A 12834-nucleotide genomic window follows, 5' to 3' on the forward strand; every position below is an offset into this window, starting at 1 on the left:
ATGGTGCAATTCATCCCTCCCATCAATCAAAACATTGTCCTAAAAGCACCATACATTCTCCATGCCAACGAACATTTGCTTCATCACCCTTTGAAACACAGCTGAGGTGAATGCCAGGACAAATGGCATTCTCAAATAGCGAAAAGCACCAAGAGGGGTGACCAATGACATGAGGTGTCTAGAGCCTTTGTGCAGTTTTATTTGCTGATATGCTGCCAACATGTTGACCACGTTGAACACCCATTCACTAGCCATGGCCGACATTTCGGAAATGTTTGGGAGCAGTTGTCTGTCGGCGCATATGTTACGGTTAAGATCTCATAATTCTATACATAGTATAATTTTGCCTCCTTCCATAGGAGCAACCACTATCGGTGCCAGCCACTCAGATGATTCTATGGAGGCGTTGATCTTTTGTGCTAGCAACTTGTCTAATTCCTGTTGCAAACATTTGTTCATCTAATTGCTCTCTTCTTCAAAATAATTTTGTGCAAAAAGCCATCAAGCATCCCTAATTTGTCATTGAACACACGGGGACATTTTTTCACAGTAGATTCTTTATATTCGTCAACCTGGTTCACTGTCATTTGTTGCAGCATTTTGGTAATCGTCATGACAGGCTTCTCTGTGTTAGGATTTAAAATCCTACCCAAAGCCTTTTGGTGCCACCAGCTTAACAAATTCAGCCAAAGTCTGTCATATACACACAACCATACACAATCTCCTTCTCAAACCCAATGGTCATCCATTTCATTGCAGGATTTCAATCTTCTTACCACCATACCCTACTGCCCTTATGTCAGGATCGGACCAGTGATTCAATCCGGCTGAATGCTGTTGATGCAGGGCCCTTTTACTTGCAGATCATCCAGTCATACAATACAAGTTGGCTTTTCCAGTATACAAACACTCTCTTTTTCAACTTCCTCGCTTCCCCTCACAAGATTACATTTAGTATCTACGCCCGAGATACCATTAGAAGTTCCTTACAACTGCTCATTCTAAATGGTTAACACCACCTCCCTGATATTCATGCACACCTCAACTTCTTTTATTCTTGCTGGGATGGATTTCGCTCCACAGACCTTGGCAAAGTGACCTTTTTTGGCCACAATTACCACACACTGCCCCTCTGGCTGCACACTTTGAGCTCGAAGCAATATCGCCTGATGCTCTGCAACAAGAGCATTTTATTTCTCTAATCCTAGCCTCTTTTTTGTGTTTACATCTAAATTGATGTTCTTTACAACCTCCTTCGGAGACCGCACTTCCTGAATAGGAGCATACTCTGTTCTCACATCATTGACCACTTTTTGTGGACATATAATTTTCTTTCAGCCACTTCGCCACATGTTCCATCCCTTTGACTACTTGGATGGTCTCTTCTAAAGTGGGATCATTTGTTAATAATTTCTCTCTTACCCTCTTGTCATTGGTACACCTTACAATTTGATCCCTAATGAGCAAATCTCACAGGTTCTCAAATTGACTTGTCAGGGACAAGGCCGTAGTATAAGTAGCAATGTCCTCCTCAGTCTTTTGTACACCCTGGAAAAGAACTTATGACGTTCCATTACAACATGTACCAAACTAATAAAATGCAAATCCAGCATTCGCAGAGACATGTCATAAACATTGTTAGGCTGGTCATCCCCCATACCCAGAGAGCTCTCAAGAGATCTTCTTACAATCTTCTCCCTTCAACTCCTAGATGATGGAGTAAGATTGCCTGTCGTCTGACCGGTCCATATGTGTCTCTGCCAATGGCCAAATTGTATGTGAAAAACATTTTTTCCCATTGTTTCCATGGGACCGGATGATCGCCAGGTGTTGCAAGGAAGGTTGGAGGTGGTGCCATTGCCCAGTCACTCATTGTGACAGTATGGAAGATGCAAAATAACTTACTAAATTAAGAAGGTAAAATAATGAGTGAAAATAATAAGCTACCAGAACAAGCTACCAGAGCAAGTTAAAATAAAAACAACTTTGTTAAGTGTCTTTTATGTGCAACATCCCACAGACTGGCATCAAACTTTGTGCTTGCTGACTTCTAGCCTTTAACTTGGTGTGACCGGAACACATATGCGCTTAGGAGGGTTAGCTTTTTAGTGTACCCACCTGCTGTGGTCTTCCAGTGGGAGTCCTTTCACTGTGTTGGTTGACTGAGGTAGACACGTCCACAATAAAGACAAAGACAGAAGCAGGTGAGGCTGTACTCCTTATTAAGTATTCTTTGTTAACATTTGATCATTCTTTAATAATATTCCTTTCTTTTCTTTTCTTTTCCATTATGGATGCTGCGGATTACCACACTGAAATGCGTTTGTATAACGCCTGATGCGTGATACTTGGCAGGACTGTGGCATCAAACTTTGTGCTTGCTGACTTCTAGCCTTTAACTTGGTGTGACCGGAACACATATGCGCTTAGGAGGGTTAGCTTTCTAGTGTATCCAACTGCTGTTGTCTTCCAGTGGGAGTCCTTTCACTGTGTTGGTTGAGTGAGGTAGACACGTCCACAATAAAGACAAAGACAGAAGCAGGTGAGGCTGTACTCCTTATTAAGTATTCTTTGTAAACATTTGGTCATTCTTTAATAATATTCCTTTATTTTCTTTTCCATTATGGTTGCTGCTTCCCGCTTTGGTGTATTTAATGCGCCTTCAACACACCGTAGCAATTAGAGGGGCGCGAGGGCTCACGCGGGCACAATGCTTGAGGAGGCGCGCGCCAAACATTCGAACACTAGTGCTCTCTGAGGAATGTGCGCGTGCACACAGGGCTCCTGCCAGCCACGTGCGGCAGCTTCTTCGATTCACGTGCTCTGGACGTGTGCGCATAACGAAGCAGGCCCTCGACTCCCGTGCGGCAGTTCCCCGAAATGAGTTCGATACATGCGCTCGCGGCAACGGAGAGTCCGGCGCTGATCTTTAAAAGATGCATATCACATTTTTTGACTTGCAACCATTTTAAGTTCCTCAAATTCAGCGCTCCAGCATTCACATCAGGCAAAACTGCATGCGCCTCAGTATCAGTCAATTGAAGGTTAAATAATCTCTCGGGCAAGCGCCGCTCATAAGGCTTCTAGTATCTCAATACGCTGCAGGAGATTCAACGCATACAAATACGCTGTGGTTTCTTTAATTAAGAGTCCATGAGTCAGTTACGCCCGTGGACCCTCTTTGATCTTGTGCTGTTCCTTTACTCAAGCACACCGGATATACAGAACAACAATACACAGGGCACAAGTCCTAAACAAGCATTGGCATAGCCAATAGGTCTCGCCTATGGGACCTTATAAGTGTTTAGCCATGCAACAGTTGCATAACTAAATACTTATAAGGTCCCAAAAGCGAGACCTATTGGCTATGCTAAGCGGCCGCGAAAGTGATCGCGATCAAACATCAAAGCGGCCGTGAAAGTAAAAGTAAAGCGCGGCGCGCGCGCCTGCGCACATGCACTGTAGCTCTAGGCTGGCCTGGTAGCACTTTTTGGAGCCCTCTCAATGAGTCGCGCCAGACCAGCGCATGCGCTGGGTCAGGCGAGACCTAAAAAAGAAGTGGGGGGACGCTGACGTCACGACAGAAAGTGACGTCACGAAAAGTGGCTTGCACCATCAGACTCATTGCCTCCCCTCGCTCACCCCTTAGATGCGATTGCATCAGAGAAACCAGCGCGTGAGCAGCGTTCTGAATGAGCTCTGATCTCGCCCCAGAGAGGCCAAAGAGTGAATGTGTGGCTCCATTTGCTCCCGTTATCGAGCTCCCAGTAAAATAAGTGGGGGGACGCCGTCCACCCGCGTGGTACCCCGACTCGAGCCCTGGGTATAAAGAACAATATTCTTACCCTCCTCTTGAAAGGGTTCTTGCACTTCTGATGTATTCCAGGGGTGGGGGCATCTCATAACTGCCCCCCTGCACAGTTCCACAGCTCGTCACCACTTTATGAAGGAATTTCACAAGGCAGGTTTCCTTTTCCCGAATGATTTACTGCCATTAGATGATTCCAGCATGTGCTCAGCTACCAATCAGCAGCCGCTCCCACTCCAGTACTGGTTCCCTTTCACATAACAATATTCTTCCCCATAGTTCCATGTTCACATTCCAAGTTCTACTTACATCATCGTCGCTACACTTAGTCACTTTTTTGGACCTACGATTTCTCCGATGGGACAACACTAAAAGCTGCAGCTGAAAACAGGTCTCCACCAAGCTGGATACCTTCTCCATGATGTCCTGCTGAAACACATTTGTTTCAACGGAAAAGCTTGGTGCGCGAGCCATCTAAATACTTGGCCCAGTGGCATGGCACTTTTGTTGGATTGACTTGTCAGGTTTGTTCTGGTCTTCTGTCGGTTTTCAAGGCAAAATATCTTGAAATGAAGTCCCAGGGTTAAAGATTAGGCAGTAGGAATACACGCTGACACCAGCCAACGGTTCCAGGAACTTAAGAACGGGATTTGGGCATCATGACAGGAGCTACCAGTGATGTCCAGGGCAGCTCCAGTTGAAACTGGTCAGCTGGGCTCCTTCAGGGAAGTGGCCTTCTTGCAGCTTTTGTGTCCCTTTAGTTTAACAGGAGGTCAGCCAAGTGACTCTTGGAGTCTACTTCTTGGTCCTGGGCACAAGTGAGCGCAAGTCCAGTCATTAGGCTCCTCATAGGTTGCAACAGATGCAGCCCTTCTTCTTTCTTCCATAGATCCAGCAGTGTTCTGAAGAGGATGGGGAGGAGGGGCCAGACGTTACCTCCTGTGGGAGGGGGAAACATCTGGCCCCCCCTTAACCAATAGGGAAAAGTTCCCAGGGTTAACCCTATGCACGTTTGTGGTAGTTACTGTGTGCCCTACTGCAAACAACCCCACAGTGCCCCTCTCTATCTGAACCAGCATGGCAGAACCTTTACTCCCTTATGCAGCGCTCCTTTGTCCACCCTTGAAGTATGGCCAGGTACATTTCCAAACCCTCCCCTGGGGTCACTCAAAATAGGTTCTGGAGGCAGCTCTTCCCCCACTGGGACTGGTGCTCGGCTGGCTAGTTATGGAAAAGGGAGGCAAGCTCAGGTGTGAGCTACATTTGCCAGTGACTGAATAGGCATCCTTTGAAGATATGCAAGGGGCTGGGCACTACCCCCAGGGCATCCTGTCAAGGGAAAGTCAACCTCTTCCCACACCTAAGGTTTCTGTTTCAGCTCTGGGACCCACTTCACATCTAATCAAGGAGCTATTCAGGTTCTGGGTGACAGTTGGAGGCTGAGGCAAATGGGCTACTTGGTTTTAAGCAGGCTAAAGGTACATTTTTTTAAAGTACCTTTTGTAAAACATTTGTTATAAATCCGACTTTTTCAGTGGATTATGCTTGTAATAAATATTTTACACAGTCCAAGAAGGAGCTTTGTAGCTAGTTCCTAAGCGGAAAGAACATTTATTACTTTTATAATTACCTCCAGATGTTTCCTTTGGAACAGCTAGCCCTGCTCCAGTGAAAATAGCTTTTGAGGCCTTGTTACTGTCTGTAACACGTTTTACTTTAAACTTTTATATGTCCTGCTTTTAAACATCATGCACCCTGCATTAATAGGCGTTAACGTTTAGACTATATATATATATATTACCTACTGGCGGTCGCCAGTAGGTAGTTATAGTTAGGACCCTGTTTCCATAGGAAAACCGCAACATTCTATTTTGAATAACTTTGGCGCCGGTCGACGAATCCTCGCGAAATTTTCAAAACTAATGGGGCGCTCCGCTCCGCTCCTACCCTGAAAGTCTCGGGGGGATTCGTCAAGCGGGGGCTGAGATAAAAGGGGGGTCCCATAACGCGTTTTTCCCATGCATTTTTCCATAGGACCTTTAGACACAGCTACAGCCCGAACAGCTGAACAGAGTTCCTTGAAATTTGGCAGAGAGGTAGTCTACAGGTCAAGGAAGTGCCTTTTGTAGGTTTGGTGTAAATCTGTTCAGTAGATTCTGAGAAAATAGCCTTTAAATCAATATATATATCTGAGCCAGCTTACGGTGCGCTTCCGGTGCGCTTACCGTACGCGTACGGTGACGTGCGCGAGCGCAATTCTGATTGGCTGTTAGATCTTAGTAAACATTCGAATCGGTCGAAACCAGGAAGTGGCGGCCGCCATTTTCTCTCTCGCACTCTGAGAGGGGGTTAAAAAACAAAGAGCAAAAACATGTAAAGGGGCTGTTTAGACAGCTCCTAAGCACCTAGCCATGTTGAGGGAGTCCCCAAATTTCCCCTAAAGCCAAAAACGGAATTTTCATTTTTTCGATAATTTCGCCGATTACGCTTACCGTACGCGTACGTTAAAAATTCTTAAAAAAAAAAAATATCCACACTCTCCCCACCCCATGTGCAAATGGTGCCCGAAGGGCACCATTTGTGCATAGCTTATTTAGAATAGTGAAAAATTAAAATATTACCTTTCACAACGAAGCGCATCATATGTCCTCCATGTGCGCACGGTGCGCGAAGCGCATCGTGCGTACATGGCGCATGTAGCGTAACGTGGTCACGCGGTGCGCGTAGCGCACCGCGTGCCCACCGTGCGTGCACGGCACTAACTGCGTAAAGTGGGCGCGCGGTGCGCGAAGCGCACCGCGTGCTCACTGTGCGCGCACGGTGCGCGAAGCGCACCGTGCGCGCACGGAACGAACTGCGTTAAGTGGGCGCGCACGCCACGAATGGCGTAAAGTAACTTAGCATTTAAAAAACCGTACAAATTCACTGAAAAAACCATAGGTTTCACACACGTTATAGTTAGGAATTAGCATTTAAAACACCTTGCAAATTCACTGAAAAAACCATAGGTTTCACACATGTTATAGTTAGCGGAAATTTTACTGATAAAAAACCAATGAAATTCCCCCATTATAGTTAGTGCAGGCAACTATAACTCACGCGACCGCAATCCTCTGCTGATGCTAATACTGTATTTAGACACTTATTTGCCCATGTCTTCTTCCATAAATTTTTAGCTATACATACATTACAAATATTTTTTTTTTCATAAAGACACATATGTCATCAGCAGAGGATTGCGGTCGTGTGAGTTATAGTTGCCTGCACTAACTATAACGGGGGAATTTCATTGGTTTTTTATCAGTAAAATTTCCGCTAACTATAACATGTGTGAAACCTATGGTTTTTTCAGTGAATATATATATATATATATATATATATATATATATATATACCCCCACAGCCACCCTAAAAAAATACCTTACCACGCAAAAACCCATACCCACCTAAAACCCTAAAAATTCCCTTGCCACCAAAAAACCCCATACCCAACCAAACCCCTAAAAATTACCTTGACACCCAAAAACCCATACCCACCCTAAAACCTAAAAAATCCCTTCCCACCCAAAAACCCATACAAACACTAAACCCTAAAAAAATCATTACCACCCAAAAACCCATACCCACCGTAAACCCTAAAGGTTCCCTTGCCACCCAAAACCCATATCCACAAATAAAACCTAAAAAATCCCCTATCACCCTAAAACCTATACCCACCTAAATTCCTAATAATTCCATTGCCACCCAAAAATCCGTATCCACCTGTGGTCGTGGGGGTGTGGCGGGCTGGAATAACAGACGAGGAGGCCAGATATAGTGGGCTATAGTGCGCTTCTTTAATATACACAAGTTCCAGTATAGGGTTGAGAGTAACGGGAAACGGGTTGATGGTCTCTTGTCTCGGTCGTCGCTGTCGGTGCTTCTGGTACGCCTCCCGCTCTTGGCGCTCTTCGGTGGTGGTAGACCGGGGTAGGTGTTCCTCGGAGGACCGAAAGAGAACCAAACAGAGGAGCCGTCAGTCCTGCAGGGACTCTGCGGAAGATACCGTCCCCCGAGACCCAAATGTGATGAAGAAGAAACGGACCGTGAGGGGGGGGGAAGAAGAGAACGGGTCGAGAAGGGAAAGGCAAGACTTAGTACCGGAAAGGGTGCTCTGAAGGGGTTGTGAGAAAACAGGACTCATATAGTGCAAATAGTGCTGTATAATATTTACAAGGTGGTTGGACGTGACTGTAGAAGTGAGGGAGTCTATATACAAGGGGGACTTCTATTGCTTTACACAGCGTAACTAATGAGCTCGAATATGGGGGAAGGTACTCACACGCTCCGCCGTAACTCTCCTTTGAGTTACGGCCGCTCTTCAGCTACCTCCGGAGGACTCCACCAGTCTTCCGACCATTCCTCGAGGTCTCCACTTCCGTCTTCTCCTTCCTCCGTATCGCCAGTCGAGAGTTCCTGCCACGATCTTCCGACCCCTTCATTCGTCTCTATTCCGCCTTTTCTGTTGTCGTCCGCCTGGGAGGGGGAGGGACTTCCGGGGTACCGGTTGAATCCTTCTGGTCTGTCGTCGCATCGGATTGGACCCTGTAAGAGAGAGAAGGGCGGGGTCGTCGTTGTCACGGACTCTTTGGAGATCATGTTGTTTGGCATGTCCGGAAAGGGAGAACTCCGTAAAGGAGGTAATCCGGATGGTATACGCGAGGGTTTGGGGTTCGGGGAAAAGGGTCCCTCACATCCCCTTTCCCTAGGTGTCTTTCGTGTACGGGGTGAGGACATGGGATACCGGGATAGGTAATCCGCGTTTCCTTGTTCCACCCCCCTTCGGTGGATTGTGGTGAACCTGTACGGTTGTAGTGCAAGGAACCAGCGAAGGACCCGGTCGTTATGACCTTTGTTCCGAGCCATCCACTCCAGGGGGGCGTGGTCGGTGTAAATGGTGAACTCCCGTCCTTCTAAGTAGTAACGGAGACTTTCCACCGCCCACTTAATAGCCAGAGCTTCTTTTTCTACCACAGCATAATTTCTCTCTCTGGGAAATAACTTCCTGCTGAGGTAGAGAATGGGTTTTTCGTTTCCATACGGGTCTTTTTGTGACAACACCACCCCCAATCCCTGTTCCGAGGCATCTGTCTGCAAGAGGAAGGCACGTGTATAATCAGGACTCACTAGCACGGGATCTGAGGTCAATGCATACTTGAGATCGGAAAAAGCCTGTAGTAACAAGGGGGTTGGGTGTCGGAGTAGGGTCTCAGTGTCTGTGGTTTTTTTCAGTAAGTCAGTGAGCGGTGCTGCCCTTTGTGAAAAATTGGGTACGAACCTCCGATAATACCCTAGGAGGCCTAGGAAGGCACGGAGGTCCTTTTTCGTTGTAGGAAAGGGGAGGGAACGGATGGCTTCGGTTTTGGTATGTTGGGGTCGTATGAGGCCCTCACCCAGAAGGTACCCCAAGTAGTGGACTGTTTGAGCAGCTAGGGTGGTTTTAGTGGGATTGATCGTAAATCCGTATGACCCAAGAGAGGAGATGACTTTGTGAAGGTGGTCCAAGTGTTGTTTCCAGTTATCGCTATAGATGACTATGTCGTCTAAATATGCCCCTGCGTACTGGGTATGGGGTCGTAGGATGTGGTTCATGGCTCGTTGAAAGGTGGCGGGAGCACCGTGTAGGCCGAAAGGGAGGACCCGGAAGTGGTATAACCCCTCAGGGGTGGAAAACGCTGTTTTCTTCCTATCCTCTTTCCTGAGGGGTATCTGCCAATAGCCTTTACAGAGGTCCAGAGTGGAGATGAACTGGGCCTTCCCTATGCGTTCGATCATCTCATCGACACGCGGTAGGGGGTACGTGTCAAATGAGGATATTTTGTTGACTTCCCTGAAGTCAATGCAAAACCTGACGGACCCGTCAGGCTTGGGAACCAGGACGATCGGTGAGTTCCAATCGCTCGATGAGGGTTCTATTATGCCCATTTTCAACATCTGTTCTGTCTCTTGTTTTATGACAGTCCGACGGGCTTCAGGGACCCGATATGGTCTTTGTGTGACCACCTTTCCAGGTTCCGTGTGAATAGCGTGTTCGGTGATGGTCGTATGACCGGGTACCGAGGAAAACACCTGACGTAAGGGGTATAGATGTGTCATAAGGTCGTGACTTTGGTGGGGTGGGAGCCCCGAATCTATACAGGCAGCAAAGGAGAGGGGCACTTGCTCTAAGGTGTTAGTGAGGACGGGACGTGGGCCTTCCCACTTTTTCAGCAGATTCACATGGAAGATCTGCTTGGTGGCTCGTGTTGGGTCCAGTTCCAACTCATAAGTGACAGGGGTTACCTGTCGAATCACGGTATATGGGCCCTGCCACTGCCCCAGGAGTTTATGGTCAGATGACGGCATCATTAACAGAACCAAGTCCCCCACGGAGAAGTTTCGGGTTTTTGTCCCCTTGTCATATTGAACTTTTTGTCTGTTTTGGGCGTTCTCCAGGTTCTGGTGTACAATGTCTCTCATTAGGGCCAAATGGGTTTTTAGGTTGGATATGTATTCCGGGAGGGGGCGAGTACGGTTGGGTTCCGCTTCCCAGGCTTCCTGAGCCATATCCAACAGGGTACGTGGGGGTCGTCCGTATAGTAGCTCATAAGGTGAATAGCCGGTACTGCTCTGGGTTTTGCAACGAATAGCAAACAACGCTAGGGGTAGCATATCCTCCCATCTTTTTGCTTCCAACCCCAACAGTTTCTTAAGCGTTTGCTTCATCGTTGCGTTATACCACTCCACCACCCCATCGGTTTGAGGGTGGTATGCTGAGGTCCGGATCTGTTTGATCCCCAGTTGTGAGCAGACCTGTTTCATCAGGGCGGATACAAAAGGCGTGCCCTGATCGGTTAGAATCTCCCGGGGAAATCCTACCCGAGAGAACACGGAGATGAGGGCTTTAGCTATGTTCTGGGTAGTCGGTTGTCGCAGAGGTACCGCCTCCGGGAAGCGAGTGGCGTAGTCCACGAGGACTAGGGCATAGCGACAACCGCTACGAGAGGGCAACAAGGGGCCTATAATGTCCATCCCTACTCTGCTAAACGGGACATCAATGATAGGGAGAGGCAACAAGGGTACCCTAGGGGGTCGATATCTACTGTTTTTTTGGCATACCGGACATTCCCTGCAGTATGTTTTCACTTGTTGGTGTACCCCGGGCCAGTAGAATCTTTCCAGAATGGTTTGGCTGGTTTTTTCGTCGCCAAAATGTCCGCCCAAGAGATGGCTATGGGCGAGAAACAGGACCTTGTCTCGGAAAGGGCCGGGAATCAGTAGTTGAGGCTTTTGTTGTGCCCCTCCCTTACGGTACAACAACCCCTTTTTTTTGTAAAAGTAGGGACCTACGGTAAGCGGGTCTTCTTGCTCTAACGCCGTAGCACATGCTTCCTGTAGAACGGGATCCTCTTGTTGAGCTGCTCGGAATTCTTGGTCTATCTGCCAGGGATGTTCGTCCGGGATAGCTGGGAAGACGTCGACATAGTCTCTTTTCTCTTTTTTCTTCTGTGCTTTGGTTTTCGGGAATTTGGGTTGGCTTGGGGGCGAGGACAGCCCCTGAGGAAAGGGGGCTTCTTCCCCCCAAGTGTTTAGGGCATCTGTTGTGTCCTGGAGTAGACCGGGCAGACCGGGATAGTCGCTTCCCAAGATGGCTTCTTCTGGCAGGGAGGGAACGAGACCTACTGTGAGGGTGGTTCCCGGATCCTTGGGATGTTGGACCTGGACTTGGGTAGTCGGATATCTCTTTGTGTCGCCGTGAACACATTGAATGGCGACCATACCTGAGGGGGGGTCGACAGGGTTCTGCATGACCTGGGGCCTGAGAACACTCTGTCTACACCCAGAGTCTGCCAGAGCGGTGAGGGTTTGTCCGTTTATTTTCACTGGACGATGGAACGAGGGCGGTCCGATACCGGGAATGGAACAAACATAGTTTCGGGCCATACCGATCTCCATGGGTTCTTCCTTGTGGGGGCACATTCGAGCGATATGTCCAAAACCCCCACAGCTGTAACATTGGGGTCCCGGGTTGGTAGGGCGTATGGGTATCGGGGAAGGCATCAGAGGGGTCAGTACGGGTCTTTTGGGTAGAAGAGGGCGGAGAGGTCTGATCCCTGCAGCGGGAGGGTGTCTCTGGGGATGGTCTTCCTTGACTCGTAGGGTCTCTTGGGCTCGACTGTATGCGCTTGCTATTTCTACTGCTGTTTCCAGAGAGAGGCGGGCATGCTGACGCACCCACCGTTGGGTGCTAGGATGGAGAGAGGACAGGAATTGTTCTAAATGTATTTTTTCTAATATCTCCTCCTTAGTGGCTGTCTCTGGTTTCAGACACCGCGAGGTCAGGTCCTTGATCCGAAACGATAAGGCACGGGGAGTTTCCTGTGGTCGTTCTTTGACCTGTCGTAGCTTCACCCGGTAGGTCTCTGCATCAATGCCCAATCGTTCCAAAATACAGGTTTTGATGTCCGCATACGGAGTGGTGCCTTGTACGTTCACTTGCTGATATGCGGCCTGTAATTCGCCAGTGAGTAAGGGCCCTAGGTAATGTCCCCAACGGTCTATAGGCCATGAGGCGGCCTGGGCTAACCGTTCAAAGTTTGTGAAGAAGAAATCCGGGTCTTCCCCCGGTACGAACTTCTGGAGGACCACCGAAGGTAGGGAGGCTGTTGGTCTCTGTTGTTCCAAAACCGTGGTCAGTTTTCCCATTGCCTGTTCGTGGGTGTTTCCCTGGCCTTTCAGGACGTCATGGAGCTGCCCTCGGTCGTCTTCGGCAGTTTTCAGGAAGCGCTCCATCAGGTTCCCGAGTTGTTCTTGGGAGGCAGCCATCCTCTGCATTACGGCCTCCATGTCTCCAGCGGATCCCACTTCTGACACCACCTGTGGTTGTGGGGGTGTGGCGGGCTGGAATAACAGACGAGGAGGCCAGATATAGTGGGCTATAGTGCGCTTCTTTAATATACACAAGTTCCAGTATAGGGTTGAGAGTCACGGGAAACGGGTTGATGGTC

Source organism: Triturus cristatus, chromosome 4_1 (genome assembly GCF_964204655.1).
Source record: "Triturus cristatus chromosome 4_1, aTriCri1.1, whole genome shotgun sequence".
In the NCBI taxonomy this organism is placed as follows: Eukaryota; Metazoa; Chordata; class Amphibia; order Caudata; family Salamandridae; genus Triturus; species Triturus cristatus.